The sequence below is a fragment of the Papio anubis genome, chromosome 16 (assembly GCF_008728515.1).
Source record: "Papio anubis isolate 15944 chromosome 16, Panubis1.0, whole genome shotgun sequence".
Taxonomy (NCBI): domain Eukaryota; kingdom Metazoa; phylum Chordata; class Mammalia; order Primates; family Cercopithecidae; genus Papio; species Papio anubis.
This window is the reverse complement of record NC_044991.1, coordinates 34,539,705-34,561,231: the sequence shown is the minus strand read 5'-3', so window position 1 is coordinate 34,561,231 and position 21,527 is coordinate 34,539,705. Positions and strand designations below refer to the sequence as shown.

Genomic DNA, 21,527 nt, shown 5'->3' with positions numbered 1-21,527 from the left:
GGCAGCTTGCCTTCGGTTGAAGATGTGGCTGTCTTCCCATTTCTCTCTGCCGATGCCAGCAGCTTTCCTGCATCACCCTGCTGTCCTACGACTGTGTTCTCGACACACAGCTGAGAGCGAGAGCAAAACAGCGTGTGTCCGTGATTCCTAATTTCTGTTGACATTTCTTGGTAACATCAACAAAGCAGCAGTGCCGATGCGAATGGATGTGAATGCCTTGGAAGAAAACCTCGGAGACAATACGATTCAAGGCACGTTCAAATAAATCCTGTATCCCCAATGCTCTTCAGGGGACAGAGCCGGCTCTAATTCAAAAGTGACATAGAGGCATCGGGTTCTGGGAGGAAGCAAGTCTTAGGACACATATGTGTCCTTTTTGTATATGCTCAGGAGAAATCGATGACAAGATGATTTATCAATAAGTCTAAAAGGCCAGGTGTGGTGACTCATTGGCTCACACCTGTAATCCCAGCACTTTGGGAGGCTGAGGTGGGAGGATTGCTTGAGCCCAGGAGTTTGAGACCAGCTTAGACAACATGGTGAGACCTCTTTTCTACAAAAATTTTAAAAAATTAGCTAGGCATGGTGATGTGCATCTGTAGTGCCAGCTACTCAGGAGGCTGAGGTAGGAGGATTGCTTGAGCCTAGAAGGCTGAGGCTGCAGTGAGCTGTGATACCACTTGCATTCCAGCCTGAGTGACACAGCGAGATCCTGTCTCAAAAAAAAATGTCTAAAAGAACTTTTTCGATAAATGTAAAAGCTCTCATGTATTAGAAAGCATTGTGTCATAGAAATTGGCAGCTTTTTTCTTTCTTTCTCAGGGCTACACAAAATAAGAGCAGGGCTCCAGGAAAAGCAATTATGATGTGTGGTCCATGCTGCATACTCAGAGCCAAGAGTAGGTTAAGTCTCAACTCTGCTACTTTTTAGGTATGTGATATCAGGTTCCTCTTTGTTTTGGGTTTTTCATCTGAAAAACAAGGATAATAATAATGCCTCCCTTACAGGCTGTTGTAAGGATCAGATGAGATAATATATGCTAAGTCCTTATAAGTCCTTATCACAGGACCTGATACCTAGCAGGCGGTGAATAAATATTAGCAACTTGTATTGAAACTGATAGAAATGCAAAGATAAATTTAAAAATCTACTATCGTGTGAGATTTTTAATGCACAGCTTTTGAAACTGACAGAGATCAAGAAGATAAAAATAAACAAAACTCTTGAATAACAGAGACAAACATCACATAATAGCTAATGGGTCTTTTTACCCACCAGAGTGTGTATATTATTTCAAGTATACATAGCAGAGTCACAGAAATTGGTCATGTGTTAAGCTGTAAAGAAATGATCAACAAACTCCAAAAAATAGAAATCATGATATAGGTCACACTTACTGATTACAACATAATAAGATTAAGAATTGACAACTGAAGATACATATATATTCAGAAATAATAGTCTAGAAGTAAGTGTACAAAGATGCACATACAAGGTTTACTGCTAGTAATAGAAAAAATGCAAAACACCTAAATATTTTTCATTAGGGAAATGGTTACAGTCATGGTGCAGCCACACTGTGGAATACCATGCAGTGGTCAAAAAGAATGAGATCCACTTACATACATCTGCACACAATGATGTCCAAGACGTATTGATAAGTGGAAAAATAATTCTAAGAGCAACAATATGATACAATTTACATCAAAAAATACAAAATGGAATTACACGTTTCATGAAATGAAATTCATGGCCGGGTGCGGTGGCTCAAGCCTGTAATCCCAGCACTTTGTGAGGCCAAGACGGGTGGATCACGAAGTCAGGAGACTGAGACCATCCTGGCTAACCCGGTGAAATCCCGTCTCTACCAAAAAATACAAAAAAACTAGCCGGGCGAGGTGGCGGGCACCTGTAGTCACAGCTACTAGGGAGGCTGAGGCAGGAGAATGGCGTAAACCCGGGAGGCGGAGCTTGCAGTGAGCCGAGATCCGGTCACTGCACTCCAGCCTGGGCGACAGGGCGAGACTCCGTCTCAAAAAAAAAAAAAAAAAAAAAAATTCATTTCCTACACACACACACAGCAACATAAAAGGAAGGCTGTGAAGGCAAGTCCTGGGATGTGACTCAGCATGGTTATGGTGATGATCTCTGGGGAGGGCTGGCATTCAAGGTGGTTTGGTTAAGGAGGGCTTTGTTAGACATTCTTATTGTGAAGATATATGCATGCATTACTGATATTATTTAAAATCATTTAAAATAACAAGGAAGGTGAGAAAAGAAAAAGTTTCAGGTACCACTGTCCAGTGGAAGCACAAAGTTTGCTTTCTATTTTTTCTCCTCTCCTTGCTAATCATTCATCCTTATCTTCCTCTACCCATGTTTACGGAATATTATAAACTTGACACAGCCACTCACAGTTTCCATGTAATGTCTTGTCTCCCTCTCTTTGTGATCGCGAAGTCTTCCAGGTGGCTGCCAATGGTTCTGGCCTCCTTGAGCCACACTCTCATGCAGTCCTTTCCACATTCAATCAGGGCTGGCCTCTGTGTCCAGCAGAATGTTGTTGGGTCAGAAAAGGCACTGCAGCTCCCACCTTGCTCTCTTGGGTGACTCATGCTGGGGGAAGCCAGCCACATGCCAAAAGGATGCCCAAACAACCCTGGGGAGGCCCATGCAGAGAGACGCTATGGCCTCCTGCCAGCAGCCAGCTCCAGCTCAGCAGCCAGTGAGGGCTGCCTTGGCAGTGGATCGCCCAGTCACAGCAGTGCCTTCAAATGATGGCAGCCCAGGCTGACATCTGACTGCAGCCCTCTTAGTCTGCTTTGTGCTGCTATAACAGAATTCCATAGACTGGGCAATTCATAATCAACAGAAATTTATTGGCTCATGGTTCTGGAGGCTGGGAAGTCCAAGACTGGGGGCCCAGCATCTGGCAAGGGCCTTCTTGCTGCATCATCCCATGGTGGAATGGCAAAAGGTGGGAGAGGGGACGGAGAGAGAGACAGAGAGAGGGAGGATCAAACTTGTTCTTTTATAATGAATCCACTCCTGAGATAGCAAACCCATTCTCATGGTAACAGAATTAATCCATTCACGGGGGCACAACCATCACAGTCTAATCACCTCTCAGTAGCCCCCTCCCAGCACTGTTGCACTGGGGATTACGATTCCAGCACATGCTTTCCAGGGGCCACATTCAGGCTGTAGGAGAGTCCAAGTCAGAACCACCCAGCCTGACTGTTAGTGAATTCCTGACCCACAGAAACTGTGAGAGATGATAAATGATTGTTGCAGTTTCAGACCACTAAGTCATGGACATTTAGCTATGCAGCATTAGGTAACTGCTAATTATTGGTCTACTAATCAGTCTTTTTCTGCTCCGGATACCCTTTCTATGCCATTGTTTCTCAGGTCTGGGGCCTCTGGTGACTTTAACAGGTAGGTCTCTGTGCTCCCCATCTTCCTGCTCGGCCTCAGACGCCCACTTCCCTGGCTTCGTCTGCTCCCTCTCTCTCTCTGCTTGCCCACCTCCTCCTCTACCCTCTGTGGTGCTCACTCCCCCTCTCTCCTCCTGGCTCCCTGCTGGATGAGGAGGGTCGCCAGCGAGTGTGTGGTCTGCCTGAGACTTCCATGGGGCTCTCGGCAGTTCTGTAGGCTGACCCCAGTGCTTTTTTTGTAGCTGGACAAGGGAACCCCAGCACCAGATGAGGATGTGGCCTTTTTTGTCCTCAGAACCTAATTCTCTTTTTCTTTTCTAAGAGACAAACCAGCCTAGTGGGACGTTATCCTGACACAGGGACCAGACCAGCTCTGGGGAAAGGTGAGGGCCATCCTTTATGGCCAGGCATTTCCTAAAATGTGTTTGGTTATTTTATGGAGTGAATTTGCTGGGAATCTCCCATGTAGTCATGGAAGCCTTGTCCCTCACAGCCTAGAAACAAAGATGTTCAGGTCCGGTTTGCCTGCCAGTCTGCCACCTGGCTAGAAGGTGACTGTCCCAGGTCTGCTGTGAGGAGTGGCCTGGTTTATGGGAGGGGGTCGTCTCCAGAGCACCTCTAGGGGAGGAGAGGTGAAGCCTCCTCTGTGGCAGGGGTGCCCACCTCAGCCCACTGTGGGCAGCTGAAAGACACATTTGAATGGACAACTTGGAATCTCAGAGCTGGAAGGGACCCTGAGAAGCTGCCCAGAATTTCAATGCCTCCATGGAGTGGACGACAGCCTCAAGAAAAAGAAACGAGATAGCACTTCGTGTGTGCACTGGACAGTCTCCAAGGCGCAGTGTTGAGCAAATGATGCGGAGTGTGGGAGGTGTGTGTGGGAGCTGCCATTTGTGTAAACAAAGCAAAGGATGCACCTGTTAGTAAATGCACGAACTACCTCTGAAGCGCGCACAGGCTAGCTGCCTCCAGGAGGGGCGACACAGGCAGGGGTAGGGGTGGGAGGGAGACTCGCTGCCGAATATCTTTTGTAATTTTAAACTTGAACCATCTGCATGTATTTCTTTTTCAAGAATAAAATTAAAACACACAATACACAAATCTATCGACTTTACCCTCCCATTTTCCTGATGACTGAAATGGAGACTAGAGAACGGCCGATGGTGAGCCATGGGGTTGGCACTGGAATACGGGTCTTCCAACTTCCTCTCTCTTTGTCATCACTTGTCAGGACCTTCTGGGGTGTCTGCTGGCTCCTTGCACCCCGTGTTCCATGGAGATGACCTAGGTGGTAGAATGAGGAGGGGCCGCTCACAGGCTGAGCTGGGAGGAGGGCTCTCTGAAGCTCCCCATTCGGGCTGCTAAGACTTCATGGATGCATGCGTCCATTAGGAGGGGTAGGCCTGAAGCATGAGGCCTGAACTCACACAAAAAGCCAGTCTTCCTCTGCAGAGGTCAGACCGACCGTGCTCCGAGAGGGGTTTTGGGGGTCGTATGCAGTGGGGACATTTTTGGAGCCCATGCCATCTCCATCTGGTTGTGCTTTACATGCTTTCCATTCTCTTTCCAGATCCAGTGAGGTAACTGCTATTTCATAAGTTCAGATGCTGTATCCCTTGCTGACCATTTCTTGCTTTTATCTATTTGAGCGTCAACTTGGTCCTCTGGTCTCTCCCTGTAGATGCCTCCCTTTTTTGAAGCCATTATCCACATGGCCTGAAAAACACAGTAAGTAACATGACACGGTTAGCTACCTGAGCCATTGTTACAGAGACCCACATATAGAGTTTTCTAACGACTTTCTTCTTCTCAGGTCTGTGTTTTCAGTTTTTCTAAAATGGAGGGTTTAGGTATCTCTAAAGACTTGTACTCCATTTCATGATGTTTATCAGGCATCTGTTATATGCCAGACACTGTGCACTTACACTGACAACATTATTATTATTTTTTTAAAAGCACATTTACCATCTCTATTTCACGGAGAGGGAAACTGAAGCTCAGAAAGGCTGAGTGGTTTGCTCATGGAACAAACAGCGTGCAAGCAGCATATGCCCACAATCGCCATGGTCTCAGCCACTCCACTGGCATGCATGGAGGCTCTTCCTGTTTCCATGCACCTGGCTGGAGGCCTCTCAGGGTACAAAGGACCTCAAAGGTAGGTGCCTGGCTCAGCGGGGATGCGGGGGCTTCCTGGAGGAGGGGACTCTTGGCCAAGGCTGCAACCATGCACAGGAGTCGGGAAGGAAGGAAAGAGGAGGGGGCTTCCAGGAGGGCAGGCTGGAGGGGGTGGAGAGTGTGGCCTCTGTGGGGTTAGGTGAGGCTGGAATGGGGGAAATAACAGAGGGGAGCTAAGAAATGTGAGTTTCATCCAAAGACTAGGGGGAGCCACATGGGGTTTTGAGTAGCGGAATAGAGGGGTCAGCTGGTCTTGAGATCGTCCCAGCAGGCAATGACCAAGTGCAGGGAGACTGTGGGAGACACCATGGATTCCGCAGGAGAGGATGGGGCCTGCAGCAGGCGGTAACCCTGGGCTGGGAGGAGGCACGGCCCTAAGAATTGGTTAAGAGGGGATGTGGGGACTAATTGCATGTGGGGTTCAGGGAAAGTTCAGGTAGGTACCCCATTCCTGGTACAGGTGGGGAGAAGTGACCCAGCAGAGGTGGCGGGCGGGCTTGACCACTGGGCTGAGCTGTCTGTGCTGAGCAGGCATCTGGATTCCAGTTGGAACTCAGGACAGAGACCAGACTGCCGGTCTGGGTTTGGGAGTCACCAGCAGGTGTGGCGAACCCGGCTGAACATTTTGGAATGGATGAATACGCCCAAGAGGATGTTCAGAGGATCAGGAGAGAAACAGGCCCAGGGCAGGCTCAGGTAGTGCCAACTGTTGGGATCTCATCATGCAGCTTCAGCTGCAGGAAGCTTGAAGCGCGGGGAATGAGTGGAGCAAGGGCAGTGCAGACTGAAGGAAGGAAAGTGTGTGGCCAGGGCGGGACCCAAGACCAAAGGAGACTCTACTTACCAAGGATGGGGGCCTCCTCGGCCTGAGCTGATGCTGACTGGAGGGAGGCAAGAAGGAGGAGGAGGGATCCACGCAGGTCCCTGATGCCCTCTTTCTTGTCACAGCATCAAGGCCCGAGAGGCCCAGCTTCAGAGGCCGCTTATCTCAAAGCCTTTGACCCCCCTGCTGTTTCCACTCACTCTGTCTAGGGTGTGGACCTTGTAAACTAAAAGGAAGATCCTAAGCCCCCCACCCACCGAATGGATCCCCTCATGGCCAAGGGGACCCCAGAAAAAAACTTAAAAAGCTGAGTTCCCAGCCATGATGGGGCAGGAGGTCGGACATGCCTCGTTTCCCCCTCCCTTTTGTGGTTTAGACACAACTGACCAGCATTTGTGTTAAAATAGAGATCATAAGACTGACAGAACAGACTCTGTGTGGCAGTAAGATGTTAAATCATAAACTTGACTGACCTAAGGCCATTCCAGGTGAGGGGCAAGTCGTGTGCCTTCCACTTAAAGAATAAATGGTGTCCTAACTGCCACGGGTTTTTCTTTTTCTCTAGCAGTAAATAAACACTGGCTTTGAGATAAGCGATATTCAAACAGTTACAACTGGTCCAGCTCACAAATACTGCCTAGCTGACCTCCTGTTCCACCAGCCATAACTACAGCTTTCACTGGACAGGAGATTGATTTTCGTAACTTTCTCCTGATCAAAAGGCCACTGACTATGGACTGGTCCTAGCCAGTTTACAGAGGCTGTGCTGGTGTGCCCTGTGTCCTGGAAAGATGTATGGCCTTTGATGTATAGGCCCTAATTGTAATACATTTCAATGTTAAGTTTCTACCCTAAAGTGAACATGGGCCATTTGTTATATGCATGTTTGTTCAATATGCATGCATCAGGACCATTCTCATAAATATTCATAGCTACCCTTGTCAGCCATTGAATATGTATGTTTAGCCAACCTCTTCAACATGAAGCTCCTCCTGCTTGTCCAATCCTGCTTGTCTCTGGTCTTTGCCGGAGGCTGTGCTTCCCAGCCTGCAGGATGACCATCTTCAGGCCATAACTCTTTATAAAAAACAGTCTCTTCTTTCCAAACTTATACTTGTGTGACTTCTCAGTTGACAACCTGAACCCTCTTCAGCCTACAGGGAGGCAGGCGCCGCACTCCAGCTGGCGGCACCACGGTTGTCCTAAGATTATGTGCAGACATTTCTGCTTTGCTCTCCTGTAGTATAAACATGGGAGAAACTGGCTGACCCTACAGAGACGAGAGTCTCCTGCCAGGGAGGGCCCAGGTGTGAGGCAGCTGCAGGGAGGGAGGGCCTTGGCTGTGAGGGCTGCTTCCAAGGTCAGCAGGCAAAAGCGTTAAATGCCCCTGAGCCCCAGCCCCCCAGCACCGTCTGCCTCTTGTGAACACTCTGGTTCCTGAGACCCAGTCCCCCAGCACCGTCTGCCTCTTGTGAACGCTCTGGTTCCTGAGCCCCGGCCCCCCAGCACGTCTGCCCTCTTGTGAACGCTCTGGTTCCTGAGCCCCGGCCCCCCAGTACCGTCTGCCCTCTTGTGAACACTCTGGTTTCTTAGGGAAGCCTCTCACTGGCACAGGTAGTCCCTGATGCTCTGGCTTTCATGGAACAGCCCGACTTTTATAACATTTTACATTTTTCTGTAGGATTGGGTTCATCAGCTGTATAACTAAATGTGATGTATTTCTATTTCTACACTAAATATGATGTGTTTCTATTTCTACGTAACACTTCGTACACAATGTTTTTATGTTAACCAACATGATTGAACCAGAAGCTCTCCTTGTCTGGATTATGTGTTGACTTTGAGTCTTAGTCCTTCTACACCTTCTAGATCCTTTGGGACCTCTGGCCCTGGAGTTCTAGACATACCCTTGCTTGTGCTCTGGTCTGAGTGTTGGTGCCCCCATAACAGCGAGAGAAATGGAACATAGCTGACTCTGTCTGGCTTCTACCCTCACCGGCTGTCTTTGCTCATTCTTGCACATGGGCCAAGCTAACTATGAGAGGAATTTGGTTAAACTAAAGCAAGGATGACAGTAGTTCCTTTATAAAACTAACCCCCAAGGAGATAAATAGGGTGCACATACAAGTAACAATGTTGTGTTAAGGATTTATGGGAGGATTGCAACCTGACCAAGGACAAAGACATTTCACAACCTCCTCAGATCCTCATTGCTTCCAACATGTCTGTGGTCATAAGTCACCTCCTGACCTCAACCCCCTTCTTGTTCCCCCATTCCTCAATGTAAAAAGAAGCTTGGGATTCACGCCTTTTAGAATGGTGCTTTAGGACACTAGTCACCATCTTCTTGGTTTTTCTGACTTTCTGAAATAAGTGACTTTCTTTGCCCTAGCTCCTTGCTCTTGACTTATTGGCTGCCATGTGGTGAGCAGAGTGAGTTTGGACTCAGATACACCCCCACCCCCCAAATTCATATGCTGGAACCTAATACTCATTGTGATGGTACAGAAGGTGGAACTTTAGGAGGTGATTAGGTTATAAGGATTTCCCCCTCCCCCCTGAATGCGAGTAATGCCCTTATAAAAGAGGCTCCAAGGAGCCTCTGGCCTCTTCCACTGTGTGAGGACACTTAGAAGGCACCATTTATGAGGAACAGGCTCTCACCCAACACTGAATCTGCTCGTGCTTTGATCTTGGCTTTCCCAGTCTCCAGAACTGTGAGCAATAGATTCGTATTGTTTGTAAATTACCCAGGCCAAGGTATTTGTTATAGCAGTCTGAACGGACTAAGACACAGTCTGAATCTTTAGACCATTACAGCACATGCCTTTTAGTCCCTGCTCTGACACCCTGCTATCCCCTTTTCGTGTAAGGGTGTGTCCTTCCCAGGTGCTGTGGGGGCTTAGGCCTCACTCCTGCCACCTGCTCCTGGACCCCTCTGGGAGCAGAAGCTGCCTGGCCCAGAGCTACAGTTTCTACCTCTCTGACTGCCTGTGGCCTCTGAGTGCCAGGAGGGGTGGGTGGAGAAGTGGGTGGGTGGGGTACAAAGTCCCTGCCTCCTCCTTTCCCTCTCTTCTGGTGAGCACCCTCCAATAAACCACATGCACGTGAATCTCCGACTTGGCTTTGCTTCTGTGGACTCCAAACCATGATGTCCATTCTGGCTGACCCTACAGAGATGTGAGCCATTTTTGTTTCTCCAACTCCGTGGGGACAGGGAACATGAACCAGCATTTTAAAAAATCTCCTGAAGGTCAAACACAGTGTGGGAGCTCCGTGGAGTTCAGAGGCGGTGTAGACACTGGTTAGACAGTGGCTGCGTCTGCTTGGGAAAAGCCCACCTGAATAAGATGGTAGGTGATGATTGCAGTCTTCCCAGTGTGCAGGGCGGCTCACCTGTGGGTATGGTTTGACCAGAGGTGGTCGACTGGTGGCCTGGAAGGGAGATGCAACCCAAACATGAAGCTGGAAAACAGAGTGGAGGCAGCTGACTGCGGCCCAGCTTTGGTGCTAAGTGGGAGATGGGGTAGGGACAAAACGGACATAACTAATCATTTCTTGGTGATTGCAGGAAACTCTAATAAGGGATTGGAAAGTGAGGCAGGCGGGGGAGGAACGAATACCAGCATCATTCTGCAAGTGACTGTGGTAGGTGACCAGGGCCTCATCCCAGCAGGGACCTCTGGGGACTCTGGAGACTGAGCACAAACCCAAGGGGAATCCCACGTGAGGGACATCCACCGGAGGGGAATCTCACATGAGGGGCGTCCACCTGAGGGGCGTCCACCTGAGGGGTGTCCACCTGAGGGGAATCCACCTGAGGGGCATCCACCCGAGGGGAATCTACCTGAGGGGAATCTCACATGACGGGCATCCACCTCAGGGGCGTCCATCTGAGGGGCGTCCACCTGAGGGGCGTCCACCTGAGGGGAATCTCACATGCGGGGTGTCCACCTGAGGGGCATCCACCTGAGGGGAATCTCATATGAGGGGCATCCCCCTGAGGGGCATCAACCTGAGAGGTGTCCACCTGAGGGGCATCCACCTGAGGGGAATCCCACATGAGGGGCGTCCACCTGAGGGGAATCTCACATGAGGGGCGTCCACCTGAGGGGAATCTCACATGAGGGTTGTCCACCTGAAGGGAATCCACCTGAGGGGCGTCCACCTGAGGGGCATCCACCTGAGGGGAATCCACCTGAGGGGCGTCCACCTGAGGGGAATCTCACATGAGGGGCATCCACCTGAGGAGAATCCACCTGAGGGGAATCTCACATGAGGGGCATCCACCTGAGGGGCGTCCACCTGAGGAGAATCCACCTGAGGAGCATCCACCCGAGGGGCATCCACCTGAGGGGCACACACCTGAGGGGAGTCCCACCTGAGAAGAGTCCATCTGAGGGGTGTCCATCTGAGAGGAATCACACCTGAGGGGCATCTACCTGAGGGGTGTCCACCTGAGGGGCATCCACCTGAGGAGAGTCCCACCTGAGTGGTTTCCATCTGAGGGGCATCCACCTGAGGGATGAGAGATGTGCACCTGAGGGCCAGGCATTCACTCTCTGGCACTCCTGGCTGCCACGTGAGCTCTCAGGCCCAAAATCCTATTTACAGGCATTTGCAGAAAGCACCACCAGGGCATGCAGATGAGTGGGGCAGGTAAGGCTTGGCCCGACAGCGCCATGTAGGGGATGTTACTGGTCTTGTACTGAGCTCTAGCTGCCTTGGTCCCTTTAGGTTTCACCACATCCCTGTGGAATATGCACTAAGCCCATTTCCATTTTACAGACAAGGAAACTGAGGGGGCCAAGTTCATTGCCCAAGGACACAGCCACCAAGTGGCAGGGTGGAGATCAGAGCCTCACGTCAACCTGGCCTGGAGCTCTTTTCCTGCCCCCACTGAGCTGCTTGGCCCCCAAGGTGGAGCTTCCGCACACGGTATGAGGACGAGAGCAAGCCCTGGTCCTCTGTGGACCACTCTTCCTGGCCAGTGTGACCCTGGGCCCACACAATGCTGCAAAGGCCACGAGTGCTCCACGCCAAGCACCTGGACTCCTGCGGTGGTGCCCTGGGTGTTTCTCATCTTTGGGGCAGCTATGCCCTTCCCATGCCTGATATCAAGAGGCCTTGGGGTACCCACTTCACTCCACATACAACTTGTGAGCCTCACTTGTGGTCGGGAGAAGAGACAGGTGACTGATTCAAGTTCACTTCTACACAGGAGGGTAATGAAATTCCCTGCCTAGCAACTTTCCATGGACCCCTGGGAAAGGGAAGACCAGGAAAGGGTTAAACACTTTATTTAGATGGCTTTGCTTGTTCTGGAGAATTAATGGAAGATAAGCTAAAAGTTCATTTATAAGAGTATTAAAGGATAATTATGATGGAGTAAGTGCAGAGGGTCAGAAGGCATTATGGTGAACAGACTTCTAACCAGGGGCTAGAGAAGACAGGCTAAAATAGATTCAGCCAAGCGGCACCCAGCATTCCCCCAAATTCCACTGTGGTGAACATCCACCTCTCTCCCCGCCCTTTTTTCTATTGTAATTAAAAGTATTGTAATTCAGTCCTTGGTTAGGTCATCTGTGAACTTATAATTATAAATGGATCCCAAGAACTTAGAGTTTGAGGCAGATCAAATCGGTGACCTTTTAATAGCAACAAAATAAAAAAAAGATTTTGTAGAAAATCTGATTCAATCAGATTAGATGGAAAGTGGGTAAAGCTGATTACAATTCTACTAAAGACAGTATTTGGGCAGCATTTGCTCTAAAACAATAGCATTAATTCTCCTTTAACAAGTATTCCCTGGAGAAAAATGAATAATTAATGGGAACCCAGTTTCAACAGAGTGCAGGACATGGCGCGGGAGGAAGAAAAGGTGCCAGCTGTGGTCAGGGTCAGGAGGCACCTGAAGTCCTGATGTTTTGGGTTACATCTGAACATGTTTTGGCCTTTAAAAAAAGTAAACAGCTTGATTGAGGTATAATCCACATACCATAAAATTCATTATTTGTAAATGTACATGTGATATTGTGAAATATGTATATCTGGTCTTTGTTCTGTTTCCTGGCGTACAACTCCTAACATCCTTGGAATCCCCAAAGTGATGTCTCTTTGTGTGCTAACGTTGACTGAGCACTTCAGAGGGGGGCTGGTCACGGAAAGAGCAAGGCAGGATTTCTTGATATTCTGTAACTTAAATACTTGATGTTGTTATGGACTGAATGTGTTCCCCCGAAATCTATAGGTTGAAGTCCTAACCCCCAATGTGATGGAATTAGGAGGTGATTAGGTCGAGAGGGTGGAGCCCTTGTGAATGTGATTAGTGCCCTATAAGAACAGACATGAGAGAACTCACTTCCTCTCTGTTCTCAGCTGGGGAAGAGACAATGTGAAGATGGTCAACTGCAAACCAGGAAGCAGGCCCTCACTGGACGCCAGATCTGCTGATGCCTGGATCTTGGACTGAGCCTCCAGAACTGTGAGAAATAAATGTTTCTTGTTTAAGTCACTCAGCCGATGGTTTATAAAATGTTATAAAATGTTATTTAAGTCACTCAGCTATAATTTTTTATAGCAGCCCAATCGAAGACAGATAAAAAGTTAATAATACTGAAACACTATGATATAAAATCAATACAGCTTGTTTACATGATAAGGGAACAAGAAGGGTAATAAAACAAAGACATTTGCTTCACACACACATACACACACACAAATCTGTTCATAACATACAATGAGGGAGAAATACGACAATTACAGCCCTCATTTCTGTAACTGTCATGTGGTTATAGCTGGTATTTGTAGCTAACTGCTTTCACTACCCATTCTGTATTCCCTTTGCCCTCAGCAAGTGTCTCAGCTGGTGGTGCTTTATCTGGTGGAGTGACTGAAACCTTTATTCCTGAGGGTCTGGGCCATTGGTAGTCCTGCCTGGCTTGGGTTGTTGTAGTTTTCCAATGACTTTGATCACAGAGCACGGTAACACTAAGATTTCCTAAGGGATCACATGTATTCCAGACATCCTCTTCCTTGACTCCATTGTGAAGTAGCAGTCTAATTTCTCCTTGGTGGTCTGGATCAATCAGCAGAGTAACTCCCTTCTTTGCCTGTTGATTTAGAGGCATAAGGAGCCCCAGGTGGCAGGGTTGCAATTTTAACTTCCAGTTCAATGGAATAATCATTGCGTCTCCTGGAGGAAGCAGTCCTCCCTGTGAAACTAGGACTTCTAGGCCAGTGGAGCATAAGTTGCTGGAACAGGAAACAAATATTTTGCTAATGGGTTATTGGGGATAATAGTGAGTGGTGCCACTCTCATCTCTACCCCTGGATTCCTGGACCTGTGAATCCTGGTTATGGGAGAAACAGCACTATATATTGAATGCTGATTCAAAACATATACAGCCTCATGGAGAACCTTGCCCTAGCCCTGCAAGGTATTGCCACCTAGCTGGTATTGTAACTGAGTCTTTAAAAGGCCACTGTACCATTCTCTCAAGTCAGCTATTCAGGATAGTAGGGAACATGATAAGACCAATAAATTCCGTGAGCATGGATCCTTGCCACACTTCATTGCTGGGAAATGAGTCCCTTGATCAGAAGCAATGCTGTGTGGACTACCATGGTGATGGATGAGGCATTCCATAGTATTGATGATAGTTTGGGCAGAAACATTACATTTAGGGAAGATAAATCCATATTCAGAGTAAGTGTCTATTCCAATAAGATCAAAGCACTGCCCTGCCCCTTCCATGATGGAAGCTGTTCACTGTAATCAACCTGCCACAGATAGCTGGCTGATCATGCCAGGGCATGGTGTCATATTGGGGGCTCAGTGTCAGTCTCTGCTGCTGGCAGATTGGGCACTCAGCAGTGACCGTAGCCAGCTTGGCCTTGGTGAGTGGAAGTCCACGTTGCTGAGCCCATGTGTAGGCTCCATCCCTGCCGCCATGGCCACCTTTTTCATGAGTCCATTGGTGACAGCAGGGAGTGCTGGGAAAGAGGCTGACTGGCATCCACAGACTGGGTCATCCTATCCAGTTGGTTATTAAAATCCTCCTGTGCTAAGGTCATCCTCTGATGAGCATTCATATGGAATACAACTATCTTCATGCTTTTTGCTCATTCAGAGGTCTATCCACATGCCTCTTCCCCAATTTCCTTGTCACTAATTTTCCAATTATGCTCCTTCCAAGTCCCTGATCATCAACCAAACCATTAGCTACAGCCCATGAATATGTGTATAATCACACATCTGGCCATTTCTCCTTCCATGTAGAGTGCACAACCAGGTGCACTGTCCAGAGTTCTGCCCACAGGGAGGATTTCCCTTCACCACTGTCCTTCAGGGATGTCCCTTAGAAAGGGGCTGTGGTGCTGCAGCCTCCACTTTCAGGTGGTGCCTGCCTATCGTGCACAACCATCTGTAAACCAGCTCAGGGTCTTCTCCTCCTGTGTCACCTGATTGTAGGGAACTCCCCACCAGGCCACTGGTCTGTCTGAAAGAGGGAAGATGGTGTAGCAGGAGTGGGAACCTTGGGCATCTGGGCCACTTCTTCGTGTAACTTACTTGTGTCTTCAGAGCCTGCTGAGGCCTGATATTGTTAGACCACTTCCACTGGTGATGGAGTGCAGCTGTGCATGCCCGTTTATGGCTTTCTGGGTCAGATAACACCCAGCTCACGACGGGCAGCTCAGGGCACATGGTGACTTGGTGGCCCATGGTTAATTAAGTGTTCAGCCTGTACTAAGGCCCAGTGGCAGGCCAAGAGCTGCTCCTCAAAGTGAGGGTAGTCATCTGAGGAAGATGGCAGAACTTCACTCCAAAATCCCAAGGGCCTTCCCTGTGATTCACATAGAGGGGCCTGCCAAAGGCTCCACACAGCATCCCCATCGGCCACTGACACCTCCAGCAGCATCGGATCTGCTGAGTCACGTGGCCCGCCTGGCAGAGCAGCTTGCATAGCAGCAGGGACATGTTTCCAAGCCTTGTCTTGTTCTGGGCCCCAATCAAAACTAGCAGCTCCTTTAGTTGCTTGGTACCTGGGCGGGAGTAGCTGCCCAAGTCAGGAATATGTTGCCCCCCAAATCCACAGACCCACAAAGCATTGTGCTTTTTTGTTGTTGTTGTTCTAGGAGGGGCCAGAAGAAACAATGCATCCTTCACTTTAGAAAGACCACTAGGGCCATAGAAATTTCACTAAGATAGAAGGCTCCTGAATTTTTGTTGGCTTTATTTCCCATCCTCTGACAGAGTCTTAGAAATAAGTCTAGAGTAGTTGCTCCTTCTTGCTGGCAAGGACCAATCAAAATGCCATCCATGTAACGGACCAGTGTGGCATCTTCTGGAAGGGGAAGGCAACCAAGATCCTTCAGTTCACTTGTGAAATAAAGTGTGGCAAGGGGCTTGAGCATTGACACACCCTGAGGCAGGACAGTGCAGGTGTACTGCTGGCCTTCCCACTTGAAAGCAAACTGCTTCTGGTGGGCTTTATTAACAGGGAGGGAGAAAAAACATTTGTCTGATCAATGGCTGCATACCAGGTACCAGGAGATGTGATGATTTGCTCAAGCAATGAAAACACATCTGGTCCAACAGCTGCAATTGCAGTCACCACCTGGTTAATCTTATGATAAGCCACTGTCATTTTCCAAGATTTATTTGTTTTTAGCACATGCCAAATAGATGAGTTGAATGAGGTTGTGGGATGTGGTGGGAATCATCACCCCTGCATCTTTCACCCCACCCCACTTTTTTTTTTTTTTTTTTTTTTTGAGACAGAGTCTTGCTCTGTCACCCAGGCTGGAGAGCAGTGGCGCGATCTTGGCTCACTGCAGGCTCCACCTCCCAGGTTCACGCCATTCTCCTGCCTCAGTCTCCGGAGTAGCTGGGACTACAGGTGCCCCCGCCACCACGCCTGTCTAATTTTTTTGTATTTTTAGTAGAGACGGAGTTTCACTGTGTTAGCCAGGATGGTCTCGATCTCCTGATCTCATGATCCACCGGCCTCAGCCTCCCAAAGTGCTGAGATTGCAAGCATGAACCGCTGCGCCCGGGCTTTTTTGTTTCCTTTTCTTTTAAGAGACAAGGTCTCATTCTGTCACCCAGGCTGGAGTGCAGTGGAACCATCATAGCTCACTGCAGCCTTGAACTGCTGGGCTCAAGTGATCTGCCCACCTCAGCCTCCCAAGTAGCTGGGACCACAGGCAAATGCCACCCTGCTGGCTGATTTTTTAATTTTTTGTTAAAGTGGGATCTCACTCTGTTGCCTAGGCTGGTCTTGAACTGGCCCCAAGCAATCTTTTTGCTTCAGCCCCCCAAAGTGCTGGGATTACAGGCGTGAACCACCTTGCCCAGCCCTAACTATCTTTTGATGGTGGCACTAATCTCTGCTATCCCTCCAGGAATGCGGCATTGCTTTTGGTTTACTACTTTTTTAGGCAGAGTCAGTCCTAGTGGCTTCCACTTGGCCTTTCTCATCACAATAGCCCTGCTCCACAGGTCAGGGAGCCAATGTGGGGATTCTGTCAGGTGCTAAGTATGTCTATTACAATAATCCATTCCATGACTGGGAAATAACTCCAGGATGTGTTTGTGGACTCACTGAGCCCACTGTGGGATAAACCTGACCTCTGAGTTGTGGGCCACAGTGATGTTTTGGTCTCCTGGAACTAGTGTTACCTCAGAGCCAGTGTCTGTTGGTCTCTGAAGGCCTGATGATCTCCTTTTCCTCAATGCACAGTCACAGTGGGAAAAGGTTTTTGAGGAGCCATCACACTGGTTTCCATAGTGACTGCAACATTTTACATTCCCACCGGCAGTATGCAAATGTTCGTTTCTCCACATCCTCATAGCCATTGTTATTTTGTTTTTTGGGTCATTTTTAAAATAGTCCTATCCAAATGGGTATTAAATGTTATTTCATTGTAATTTTTATTTGCATTTCCTTAATGATTAGTGATTTTTGGCATCTTTTCCGATGCTTATGGACCATTTGTATATCTTCTTTGGAGAAATGTCTATTCAAGTCCTTTGTCACTTTTGAACTGGTTTACATTTGTTGTTGTTGCTGGGATATAGGAGTTTTTAAAAATTTAATCTTGACATTAACCCCTTATCAGATATGTAATTTAGAAATATTTTCTCCCATTCTATGGGTTATCTTTTCACTCTGTTTTAGATAGAGTCCTTCGGCGATAAAATTTTTACAGTTTGATGTAATCCAATCTCCTTTATTTTTCTTTTCCCTGTGCTTTTGATGTCATATCCAAGAAATTGTTGCTAAATCCAATGTCATGAAGGCTTTCGCCTTATCTTCTTCTAAGAGTTTTAATGTTTTAGGTCTTATATGTAGGTCTTTGATCCATTTCGAGTTAATTTTTACATATGTTGTAAGGTAATGTTGCATATCTTTTGCATGTGGATATCCAGTTTTCTCAACACCATTTGTTGAAAAGTTTGTCCTTTCCACATTGAATGTTCTTGGCACACTTGTCAAAAATCATTCCCCCATATGTACAAGAAAGTATTTCTGGATTCTCTATTCTATTACATTGGTTTCTATGTCTGCCTTTACACGAGTTCCACATTGTTTTGATTACTGTAGCTTTGTAATAAGTTTGAAATTGGGACGTGGCCTCCAACTTTATTCTTTTTCAAGATTGTCTTGGCTATTCTAGGTCCCCTGAGATTCCATTATAAATTTAGGATGAATTTTTAAAATTTCTGCCATAAATGTCATTGGAATTTTGATAGAGATTGCATTTAATTTGTCAATCACTTTTGTTAGTGTGGAAATTCTGATAATATTAAGTCTTTCAAGTCATAAACACTGAATGTATTTCTATTTATTAATGTCTTCTTTCTTTCAGCAATATTTTGTAGTTTTTAGTGTAAAATTCTTAGCTTCCTAAAGTTAATTCCAAGTATTTTATTCTTTTTGATGTTAGATATTATTTTAAATGGATTTGTTTCTTAATTTCCTTTTCAGATTGTTCGTTTTTAGTTCGCAGAAATGCAGCTAATTGTTTTTGAGGCAGGGTCTCACACTGTTGCTCAGGTTGGAGGGCAATGGCACACTGCAGCCTCTACCTCTTGGGCTCAAGTGATCCTCCCACCTAACCTCCCAAGTAGATAGGACTATAGACACATGGACTCCACCTAGCTGATTTTTGTATTTTTTTTTTTTGGTAGAAATGGGGTTTTGCCATGTTGCTCATGCTGGTCTCGATCTCCTGAGCTCAAAAGTTCTACCTGCCCTGGCCTTCCAAAGTGCTGGGATTACAGGCATGAGCCACTGTGCTCGTCAGCTGATTTCTTGTGTGTGCTGATCTTGTATCATGCTACTCTGCTGAAATCGTTTATTATTTCTTGTAGTATTCTGTGTGAAACCTTTAGGATATGTGTATGTGTGTGTATATATGTGCATACATATATACATATTAAAAATCATATGTGTATATATATACGTGCGTGTGTGTGTATATATATGTGTGTGTGTGTATATATATATGTCATCTGTGAACTAGTCCTCACTCTTGAAATATTACAGCAGCTGTGTAGAATTCTAAGCTGAGAGTTATTTTTTCTCAGCTTTTGAAGATATTACTCCGCTGTCTTCAGGCTTCATTGTTGCTCTAGAGAAGTCTAGCTCTTGTTTCTTTGTAGGTAATTGTGTTTTGTCTCTACTTGCTGTTTAAGATATTTTCTTTGTCTTTTTATAAGCCTGCTGGGTAAACATTACACTTTGTAATCTGTGGGATTCAAGCCTTTCCTCAATTCTGAAAAATGATTACTATTATCAGAGCAAACATTTTCTCTGTGTGCTCTATTATCTCCATTAGGAGCTCTGATTAGACACAAGTTAGATCTTCTTCAGTCTTCCTTGTTATCTCCTCCTTGTATTTTCCACCTCACTGCTCTCCTGTGCTGCATTTTGAGCATCTTCTTCAGCTCTGTCTTCTTGCTCATGATTTCTATCGTTAGCTGCTGTTGACCTAGACAATGAGATTTTTACTTTAGTGATTAATTTTTTTTTTGCCCAAGAGTTCTATTTTTAAACCATGACTGTTGGTTAAAAAAAAAAATATTGATTGGGCTGGGAATGGTGGCTCATGCCTGTAGTCCCAGCACCTTGGGAGGCTGAGGCGGGAGGGTTGCTTGAGTCTAGGAGTTCAAGACCACCTGGGCAACCTAAGGAGACCCTGTCTCTATAAAAAATAAATAAAGAAACAAAACATTTATTGATTGTTCAATATTGGTAGTATTTTCAATCTTGCTGATTTTTTAACTTCATGGTTTATAACTTCAAACTTTTCATACCTATTTTATATACTGTATTTGATAATTATAATATTTGAAGTCTTGTGGGGAAGGAATCTAAATCTTATGTTTATTTTCTCCACTGACTGATAAATTTTTATTTTGAGTTCCCATTTGGCTTAGTTTGATCTGTGGAAATTCTTAGGAGATTGGATTGAGAATATTTTTCTCTATAGAAGATTGGTGTTTTCCAAAGCTGGGTACCAGAAAATGCTACCAATCTAGAAATTCTTTAATTTAATTTAACTGCAATTATGTTATTTCAGTCTCATGGGTCTGGTCAGGATACTCTCATGGTTAGGGTAGTGTAAGAACACGACATCCGATTTTCAATTTTTAGGAGAGACTATTCTTTTCCCCATTCAGACCAGGACGGAGAATGGAGAGTTTACTATATTGCCAGAAGCAGAAATCAAGATAGCTTTTCTAGATTTTTACATTTCCCTCCTAATCTTACATTTACAAATGTTTCCTCAACACCTAATGTAAAATAAACTCTACTTTTGCATTTCTACCTCATTGATTTACATATTATTCCTATTTAATTGATTTACATGTTATTAACTAAGTTGTATAATGCAAACAACTACAACTGGCATAAACAAGTTTGGGAAGAATCTCTACTGACAATTGGTAGGCATACTACTGGATTGGTAGGAATGGAAGAATGACCTCATTTTTGATGGTAGCCATGAACATTCATTGTGCGATAGGGATTGAACAGTGGGAGGAGGGGGTGTCTGTTGGTTGACTAGTGGTCATTTTAGAGAGCTTTCATTATAGTTTAAATACTCAAAGATACCAGATAGTTTATAATGTATAATAGGACCTTGGTCCATGTAGCAACTCCTTTGGTACCCTACTGCTATCTACTTTCTTTCTATTTTCCTGCTTCAGAGGTTATCTGAAGTCTCAGTGGACAATTCCATGTACCCCGATGACTTCCTACCTCTAGCACCTGCAGACCTCCGCTTGGGGGTATTATCCAACCATGGAGTGGGCTTGGCCCCTGCATGGAGGAGGCACACAGTTCCAGGGAGCTGGTGCCCACAGAGCAGCCCTGAGCTAGTGAGGAAAGTGAGTTGTGACAGTTCTCAGGTGTGCCCTACATTGTCTCCTGGAAGTTCCCAATTGCTCACAGGGACATCCTGATCATTGACTCATCCTCTGTTAGCTCCCTCCCTTCCCCATTCCACCCCTGCCCCCCATCATCTACCAGTGTTTCCTGGAATCATGTTACAAATGACTTGTGCCAAATGCTTGTCTCAGGGTCTGTTTGGGAGGATCCTGGGATAAGATATCTCACTACTACCCACTTTTGATGCAATCACTTTTAATCCTCTTACCTGTTTCTAGACTGCATATTCTTATTACTGAATAGTATTTTATATAGCCATTTCTTTATTTAGCCATTTTAGAAATTATGCTGTATGAGGACTTTGCTATCTTTCTTTACTTCTCTTTCTCGCTTTCTCTTTATATTTGTTAAACTGATAATATTTACATTATTATGACTATATACTATGCCATAATTACATTTCATTTCTCGTAGAAAGTTTTGTTTTTCTCTAGTTAATCATTGTCTTTCCTTTTCATTTTCTTTGTATTCCAGGAATCTCATAACAATTCCTCCCTCACCTGCTATTATAATTTTTTAATGCTGCCAAGTATATCAGATCATCTTGTGATTCACTGATCTATTTTTCCTACAAACATATCTCCTGCAGCCCTCCAGTCTCCTCTCCAGTCTAGGCTCTGCGCAGGAAC

At 46.3% G+C, this 21,527-nt stretch overlaps 1 long non-coding RNA gene across 5 annotated transcripts in view; it reads left to right on the top strand.

Annotated features, from left to right (window-relative positions):
* Nucleotides 1-7,924: 7,924 nt before the first annotated feature.
* LOC103888193 overlaps nt 7,925-21,527 on the top strand; it is a 30,143-nt gene continuing 16,540 nt past the window's right edge. For 2 of the 5 annotated variants that reach the window (XR_004178978.1, XR_004178976.1), the window contains exons 1-4: nt 7,925-9,153; nt 10,008-10,084; nt 11,051-11,095; nt 12,815-12,920. This is a non-coding gene — a long non-coding RNA (uncharacterized LOC103888193). The remainder of the gene's footprint in view (nt 9,154-10,007; nt 10,085-11,050; nt 11,096-12,814; nt 12,921-21,527) is intronic. The other 3 variants (XR_004178977.1, XR_001892109.3, XR_004178979.1) reach the window with 2 other exon arrangements.